This window comes from Hylobates moloch, unplaced genomic scaffold, assembly GCF_009828535.3.
Source record: "Hylobates moloch isolate HMO894 unplaced genomic scaffold, HMol_V3 SCAFFOLD_1, whole genome shotgun sequence".
NCBI classification, from domain to species: domain Eukaryota; kingdom Metazoa; phylum Chordata; class Mammalia; order Primates; family Hylobatidae; genus Hylobates; species Hylobates moloch.
In genome coordinates this window covers 200,978,407-200,987,984 of record NW_026652276.1, presented here as the reverse complement: position 1 = coordinate 200,987,984, position 9,578 = coordinate 200,978,407, and positions in this window count along the sequence as shown.

Here is a 9,578-nt window from a genome sequence, read left to right as displayed (position 1 = left end):
AACCACTTTTTCCTCCTGGGCCCTCAGGCCTGTGAGGGGAGGGGCTGCCGTGAAGGTCTCTGACATGACCTAGAGGCATTTTACCCATGGTCTTGGGGATTAACTTTAGGGTCCTTACTACTTATGCAAATTTCTGAAACAGGCTTGAATTTATCCTCAGAAAATGTGTTTTTCTTTTCTATCAAATAGTCAGGCTACAAATTTTCCAAACGTTTATGCTCTGTTTTTCTTATAAAACTGAATGCCTTTAACAGCACCCAGGTCACCTCTTGAATGCATTGCTGCTTAGAAATTTCTTCCACAAAATATCCTAAACTATCTTTCTCAAGTTCAATGTTCTACAAATCATGAGGGCAGGTGCAAAATGTCACCAGTCTCTTTGCTAAAACATAACAAGGGTCACCTTTACTCCAGTTTCCAACAAGTTCCTCATCTTAATCTGAGACCACCGCAGTCTGGACCTTATTGTCCATATTTCTATCAGCATTTTGGACAAAGCCATTCAACAAGTCTTTAGGAGGTTCCAAACTTTCCCACATTTTCCTGTCTTCTTCTGAGCTCTCCAAACGGTTCCAACTTCAGCCTGTTTCCCAGTTCCAAATCCACTTCCACATTTTCTGGTATCTTCTCAGCAATGCCCCACTCTACTAGTACCAATTTACTGTATTAGCCTGTTATTATGCTGCTGATAAAGACATACCCAAAACTGGGAAGAAAAAGAGGTTTAATTGGACTTACAGTTCCACATGGCTGAGGAGGCCTCAGAATCATGGCAGGAGGTAAAAGGCACTTCTTATGTGGCAGCAGCAAGAGAAAATGAGGAAGAAGCAAAAGTGGAAACCCCTGATAAACCTGTCATATCTCATGAGACTCATTCACTATCACAAGAACAGCACAGGAAAGACTGGTTCCCTTGATTCAACTACCTTCCTCTGAGTCCCTCCCACAGCATGTGGGAATTCTGGGAGATACAATTCAAGTTCAGGTTTTGGTGCAGACACAGCCAAACCATATCAATTGGGTAGTATTTTCCTGTTATTGCTTATTAGTATTCTATTCTTTGATTTGATTTTTTTTCACACGTTGCTGGACATTTGAACTGTTTTTAGTTGTCAGGTCCCATAAAAATGGTACTATACATTCTTATGAGTTTTTAGGTGGACAAGCTTTTATAAATACCTAGGCTTGAAATCACTTTATCATTTAATAAGGGTATGGTTTAATTTCTTTAAAAAATCTGCTAAACTATTTTCTAGAATCATTATATCTTTGTGTATTTTCATAAACATTATATGAATTTTCTAGTTTTTTCACATCTCTGGCAATCCTTTAAATTTTTGATCTTTTAATTTCAGCAATTCTCACTAATGTAAAGTAGTATCCATTGTTCCATCATGTGTGTTAATCTGACTTTCCCTAATTATCAGTGATGGTGAGTGTCTTTTCATGTATTTACAGAATATTTGCCTATCTTCTTTTGTGAAATGAATTTTTAAATTTTTTCTCACTTTTAAGATTTGCTTGTTTATTTTATTATTGAGTTATAGATGCTCTCTATATATTTTAAACATGTCTCCTTGAAAGATGTGTTTCCATTGTCTTTTTACTTCTATAGAGTCTAGTTAAAAGTTAGTGTTTTTGCATGGTAGTTCCACTTTATGTAATACCTTTTTAATACTAAAAAGTATTGATTACTGATGCAGGGATTTGTGGTGCTTTATCTATTTACTAGTAGATAGACATCTGGGTTGTTTTTGATTTATGTCAATTATGAATAAAGCTGCTACAAATACTCATGGAGAAATCTCTATGTGAACATAACACACTTCCAAATTTTTCTTGGAGTGGTGTTCTGGTTCTACATAGTAAGTATCATGTTGGACTTATAAGAAAAGTACTACATTGGCAGTAACATTTTACATTCCCACCAGCAATGAAATAGATTTTCAATTATTTCAAATTATTGCCAGTACTTGGTGATATGGTTTGGTTGTGTCTATACCCAAATTTCATCTTGAATTGTAGCTCCCACAATTTCCATGTGATACAGTTAGGATCTGTGTTCCCACCCAAATCTCATCTTGTAGCTCCCATAATTCCCACCTGTTTGGGAGGGACTTGGTGGTAGATGATTAAATCATGGGGGTGAGTCTCTCCCATGCTGCTCTCATGATAGTGAATGGGTCTCACCAGATCTGATGGTTTTAAAAACGGGAGTTTCTCCGCACAAGCCCTCTCTTTGTCTGCTGCCATCCACATAAGACGTGACTTGCTCCTCCTTGCCTTCTGCCATGATTGTGAGGCCTCCCCAGACATGTGGAACTGTAAGTCCTTTAAACCTCTTTCTTTTGTAAATTGCCCAGTCTTGAATATGTCTTTATCAGCAGTGTGAAAATGGACTAATGTGGTAAATTGGTACCAGTATAGTGGAGCGCTGCTGAAAATATACCCAAAAATGTGGAAGCAAATTTGGAACTGGGTAACAGGCAGAGGTTGGAACAGTTTGGAGGGCTCAGAAGAAGACAAGAAAATGTGGAAAATTTTGGAACTTCTTAGAGACTTGTTGAATGGCTTTGACCAAAATGCTGATAGTGATATGGACAATGAAGTCCAGGCTGAGGTTCTCTCAGATAGAAATGAGGCACTTGTTGGAAACTGCAGCAAAGGTGACTCTTGTTATGTTTTAGCAAAGAGACTGGTGGCATTTTGCCCATGCCCCAGAGATTTGTGGAACTTCAAAGTTGAGAGAGATGAGCTTAGTGATTTTGAGTCTTATTTTTCAGGTTCATGAAGGTGATACTCAACCACAAACACTGGGACATGTCAAAGATTTCTTGAGCTCTTTATTTGTCTATATCCCATTCCTTCCATATTTTGATCCACAAATTCTATCTACTTCAGCTTCCCCAACTTCTTTCTTGGTTTTATTACTTCAGTGAGAACACTATGCTCTGCTTAAATTCCTCCTCCTTTGTGATGCAGTCCAGCAACTGCCTCAAAGCACAAAGTCTGGACAACTGATGTGCCTTTACATTTCCCTTTCCTCTCTTTCATGGCTCATAATCCAGTCCTGCTTTTCATTGAATATCTGAGAATTGTTGTTCAGTTTTATAGTTCTTCAATTCCCATGTCAGTTATTCCATTATGGATGACGTTGAGGTCCTTATAGCTTTTATGAAAACTGGTCCCTTTTGCTATTAGTGATTACATAGTCTAAATTGAAAAGAGAAATACATTTTCTCTATACTTCTTTTCTGTCTGTATATTAAGGAAGACTTGTACAGTTCCTTGTCAGATGGAATATCTTTCTTATGAAATTGTTATAATGTATATTTATGTTTTATATAGACATATACATTCAATACCTGAAACAAAGTGATCCTCTTATGTTCTACTAGTTTAAGAGTGAATTAGGTATTTTTTGTGGATGGATAAACAAGAATCCTTGTTTTTAAAAACTAATTCAATATCGCAAAAGATTACCATATTTTGCTTATATAGACAGATATTTTAAAAATACATCATTAAAACTACATTCAACTTTTTTCTTCACATGCAAGGTAATGCCCAATTTAAAGCAAAGGTTGAGGAAATACAAATATTTTAATGTGAGTAAAGTAGTTTTATTTACTATTTTAAATATAACTGTAAACAATTTCTTTCCTGCTCCATACTCTTCATAGGTTTTAATCTTTTATTCTAGCTTATCTCAGACTATGAATTGGATAATTAAAGTTTCTAATAAGAACCCTACATCTCTATTACCCTGTGAGTGCTAGCTACTCCCTCTCATAATTCTCAGCATCATGCCAGGTTTATTGTCTGGAGTGCCAAGTCCAGGGTATAATTTCTACCCCAAGGTTCTAACCCGCCTGCCCAGGCCCGTTCTCACCCTGTGAAATGTGCTTTCATTTTCAGTAAATCTCTGCTTTTGTTGCTTTATTCTTTTCTTGCTTTCTTTGTGCATTTTGTCCAATTCTTTATTCAAAGCACCAAAAACCTGGACACTCTGCACCAGTAATACTTTTCTGTCTTGATAAAGCTGCTTTCCTTCATGATTCAAAACAATTGATTTGCATAAATAATGAGTATTTCTATATCACAGTTTATTCAATATTAAGAAATCAACATTACCTCTTAAAATATTATATTTTATTATTATTCATTTAATCTCAAATCCTTTAAAAACTAGGAATTTTTTGTGGAAGTTTTTTTTTACTAAGTGGAAGTGTTTTGTTTGACAAGACCTTATTTCGGGAAAGGTGGGTTAGAACCTTGGGGTAGAAATTATACCCTGGACTTGGCACTCCAGACAATAAACCTGGCATGATGCTGAGAATTATGAGAGGGAGTGTTATAGATTGATTTTGCAATTAAAAATAAAGAATTTTCTTTTTTTCTGTTCTGCTAAAGTTATTTATTAATATGAGTGCATTTCAAGTTCATATAAATATATTGTGTTTTATGTAAAATAAATACAGGTGTATGTATACCTGTAACATGAAACTACATACAGTGAGTTGAATTGGGATTAAGAATCAAATCTAATAGAAAATTACTTAATTCAGTAGAGCTGGATTATAGGCATGAGCCAGCATTCCCAGCTAAAATCTTAATTAAATAAATAAAATCCTTACTCCTTTGATATGAATAATGTTAATAGGTAATAAAGACAATATTAACAGAATTTTAAGACTGTACTAACCATCTAGAAGGAGTCATATGTTAAGTACATAAAAGTATGCATTGAATAAAATTGTCTTGCATAGAAGGTTGTAATATTTGGAAATGATAGTATAAAAGTATATCAGAGTACATATTACTGCTTTAAAGATCTTGGGCAAAATTTCTGCCTGAACAGATTATGTAAAAATGGCAGAATTGAACTACATCAAATTATCATTTTCTTTCAGTATTCAAATAAATGAACATTAAAAATAAAATCCTTGAAAAATTGTTGCCAAGTAATGATTCTAGAAACTGGAAAAGCTGCCAAGAGTATTGGCATTCAGTACCCTTATTGAAGCCTGTAAGCCCAAGAGGTCATAGGATGGGCAAATAGAAGCCAGAAATTCTTAATATGAGCCTCAAACATGAAAAAAAATTCTGAAGCAGTATCTTTACCATACACACATTAAAATTGGTGAGTTCTGGAAAGTGCTGCCCATATGAAAGGGGTGGAGCACCTTAAGGTGCATTGAATTTTTGTTCCTGATTATTTCTTCCCTTCACTGTAAGAGAAGCATACAAGTCTTCCAATTGGCATTTGCAGCACTTTCATGGGTAGCATGTGGATTTCTTCTCCAATATTAGGCCCAAAGGTGTGACTTGCTGGGGTTAATAAAATAGGAGTAAAGGCAACAGTGTCCAAATTCTAAGCAGCTTCACGCAGCATTGCATGCGTCTACTAATTTGCTCTAATAGAAGTGTGAATTTCAAATCACATAATAAATTGAGAATCTAATCTGTAGCAGAAAAGTAATAACAGGTACTCATGTCTAATATATTTATTCATTCTTTCATTCAAAAATCGTTAATTAAGAAGTTACAATGCACTAGTTTCTATGGCAGCTATTGAGGACACAGTGTGAGGGCATTTAACATTATTGCAGAAATGGAAGCAGAGCTCAGGTATTCTAACAAATACTACAGACTGCTCATGCAAGTATCTCCTTTCCTGTCATGCTTTCAGGCTACCAAAATGTGGCTGGCAGAGAAAATCACCAGTTTTAAACAGTAATGAGGCAGGGAAGATAAGCTATAGAGACGTGATAAGAACATGGTCAAGACAGTCAAAGACAGAAGAAAAGATCTTGACAAAGCTATCCAACAACAACAACAAAAAAGTGAAAAGAAATGGAAAGGTAGCGCTGCAAACTAACCTATGAAAATAAAAGCAAGGATTATCCCATGAACAATGTAGATTGGTATGATGCTGACACAGAACAAATGACTTAAAGTATTGTAATATTATTTTTAATTTAAGAAAACAATATCTATAAGACATAATGTAAAAGAAAAAAAGAAGGAAAATGTAGTTTGCAGACCTAACTAATTAGATCAAGGACCAAAAGAACCTCTGAGAAAATAAGAGAACTAGTTCAACATAGCAAGAAACAGAGTAAACAAGGCAGAAATAATGCAATCACATAGACTCTTTATGATCATTTATATTATAGAGAAACATTATAGAATTTCAGGTGGGAGGGAATAATTATTTTTGTCATCAAGTGGTGGAAAAAACCTTACAGGAAGAGAAGCCAGTCGGCATAGCCTCAAATTTCTATCATCATTTAAATGCTTGCAAATGCATCAGTGATGACTGGAAAGCTCTAAATAATGGAAAGTGTAACTTAAGAATATTACACTCAATTTACATGTTTTCCAAGCATAAAATAAACTAACAGGCTGTGTAGTAAAAGAACTCAGGTATGACAACACAGAAGCCATCCATGATATATCTACTTAAAGACAAAAATCTAATCAATTAGAAAATAAGCTAAGTATTCAAGAAGAGAAAAGCACCCATCCATATCTGAATCAATTTAAAACAAAACTAGTATAAATATTTACCTAACACATCAAAAATGTCATGTTAAAATGTTATAGTAATAAATTTACTAACAAAAATTTTAAAAAGAGAGGAGAATTTAGAAGATATTTAACAATGCTAATGACTTAGTAAAATGATGATTTGTAATTTAAAGCAAAGTTAAAAATTATGTAAGGATTCCATCCTTAATGTGTTTCATAGTTGCTTTTCTTATCTTTATTCTGATCTTTTGAGATAATGTTTGGGTGTGAAAACTTAAACCAAACACGTCTACAATCTTTCATGTTAACTTCACTTTATTTTTTGATGTTAGATTAAAGACTAATAAATTTCGTTAACATAACTTAGGAATTTTGAACTATTTTGATAAAAATATATATAGATAAATATATGTGAGTCATTCGATTAATATGTATGCATGGAATATACCAGGGATGATATTGTTAATAATTAACCATGGACTATTAGTAGGTTAATATAACAATGTATGAAAAGAATTACATGTCATTAACAAAAGGGATTTATTTAAGGTATGTAACAGTGGTTCAACATTTGAAAATCAAATAATGTAATTGACCATATGAACAAGATTACAAATAAATCCATATGATCATAAAACAGTTCACAAAATAAATATCTAGGAGCACATAGTTATGTAAATAAATGAATCAAGTTGGCTTCATTCCTGGGATGCAAGGTTGGTTCAACATATGCAAATCATTAAATGTGATTCATCACATAAACAGAGCTAAAGACAAAAACCACAAGATTATTTCAATAGATGTAGAAAAGGCGTTTGATAACATTCAACACTCATTCATGTTAAAAACTTTCTATAAACTAGGTATTAAAGGAACATGCCTCAAAATAATAAGAGCCATATATGACAAACCCACAACTAATATCATACTGAATGGGCAAAAGGTGAAACCATTCCCCCTGAAAATCAGCACATGACAAGGATGCCCTCTCTCATCACTCCTATTCAACATAGTATTGGAAGCTCTGGCCAGGGCAATCAGACAAGAGAAAGAAATAAAGGATATTCAAATAGGAAAGGAAGTCAAATTATCTTTATTTGCAGATCACATGATCCTATAGCTAGAAAACCCCATTGTCTCAGCCCAAAAGCTTCTTAAACTGATAGGCAACTTCAGCAAAGTCTCAGGATATAAAATCCATGTGCAAAAATTGTTAGCATTTCTATACACCAACAACAGGCAAGCAAAAAGCCAAATCATGAATGAACTCCCATTCACAATTGCTGCAAAGAAAATAAAATGCTTAGGAATACAGCTAACAAGGGAAGTAAATGACCCCCTCAAGGAGAACTACAAACCACTGCTCAAAGAAATCAGAAAGGACACAAACAAATGGAGAAACATTTCATGCTCATGGATAGGAAGAATCAATATCATGAAAATGGTCGTATTACACAAAGTAATTTATAGATTCAATGTTATCCCCATTAAACTACCACTGACATTCTTCACAGAATTAGAAAAAACTATTTCAAAGTTCATATAGAACCATAAAAGGGCCTGACTAGCCAAGTCAATCCTAAACAAAAAGAACAAAGGAGGCATCACATTACCCATCTTCAAACTATACGAGGCTACAGTAACCAAAACAGCACGGTACTGGTACAAAAACAGACACATCGGCCAATGGAAAAGAATAGAGAACTCAGAAACAAGACTGCACACCTATAACGAACTGATTTCCAACAAACCTGACAAAAACAAGCAATGGAGGAAAGGACTCCCTATTTAATAAATGGTGCTGGGAAGGCTGGCTAGCCATATGCAGAAAATTGAAATTGGCTGGACCCCTTCCTTAAGCCATATACAAAAATTAACTCAAGATGGATTAAATAGTTAAAAGTAAAACCCCAAACTATAAAAACACTAGAGGAAGATCTAAGCAATATCATTCAGGACATAGGCACAGGCAAAGATTTCATAACAAAAATGCCAAAAGCAATTGCAACAAAAGCCAAAATTGACAAATGGGATCTAATTAAACTAAAGAAATTCTGCACAGCCAAAGAAACTATCACCAGAGTGAACAGACAACCTACAGAATGGAAGACAATTTTTGCAATCTATCCGTCTGACAAAGGTCTAATATCTAGAGTCTACAAGGAACTTAAACAAATTTACAATAAAAAAAATTAAAAAGTGGGCAAAGGACATGAACAGACGCCTCTCAAAAGAAGACATACATGAGGCCAAAAAAATATGAAAAAGAATCTCAACATTGATCATTACAGAAATGCAAATCAAAAGCACAATGAGATACCATCTCAAGCCAGTCAGATTGACTGTCATTAAAAAGTCAAAAAACAACAGATGCTGGGGAGGTTGTAGAGAAAAAAAGAATGCTTTTACACTGTTGGTGGGAGGGTAAATTAGTTCAACCATCGTGGAAGACAGTGCGGTGATTCCTCAAAGATCTAGAGGTGGAAATACCATTTGACCCAGCAATCCTATACTGGGTATATACACAAAGGAATGTATGTTATTCAATTATAAAGATACCTGCATGTGTATGTCCATTGCAGCACTGTTCACAATAGCAAAAACATGGAATCAACCTAAATGCCCATCAGTGATAGACTGGATAAATAAAATGTTCTACATATACACCATGTAATACTAAGCAGCCATAAAAAGGAACGAGATCATTTCCTTTGCAGACACATGGATAAAGCTGGAAGCCATTATACTTAGCAAACTAATGCAAGAACAGAAAACCAAATACCACATGCTCTCACTTATAAATGGGAGCTGTATAATGAGAACACATTGGACACATGGGGGTGGGGAACAACACACACTGGGCACCAGTGGGAAGGGTGGGGGAAGGGAGAGCATCAGGAAAAATAGCTAATGTGTACTGGGCTTAATACATAGGTGATGGGATGATCTGTGCAACCAACCACCATGGCACATGTTTACCTATGTAACTACCCTGCACATATACCTCTGAACTAAAAATAAAAGTTGAAGGAAAAAAATATATA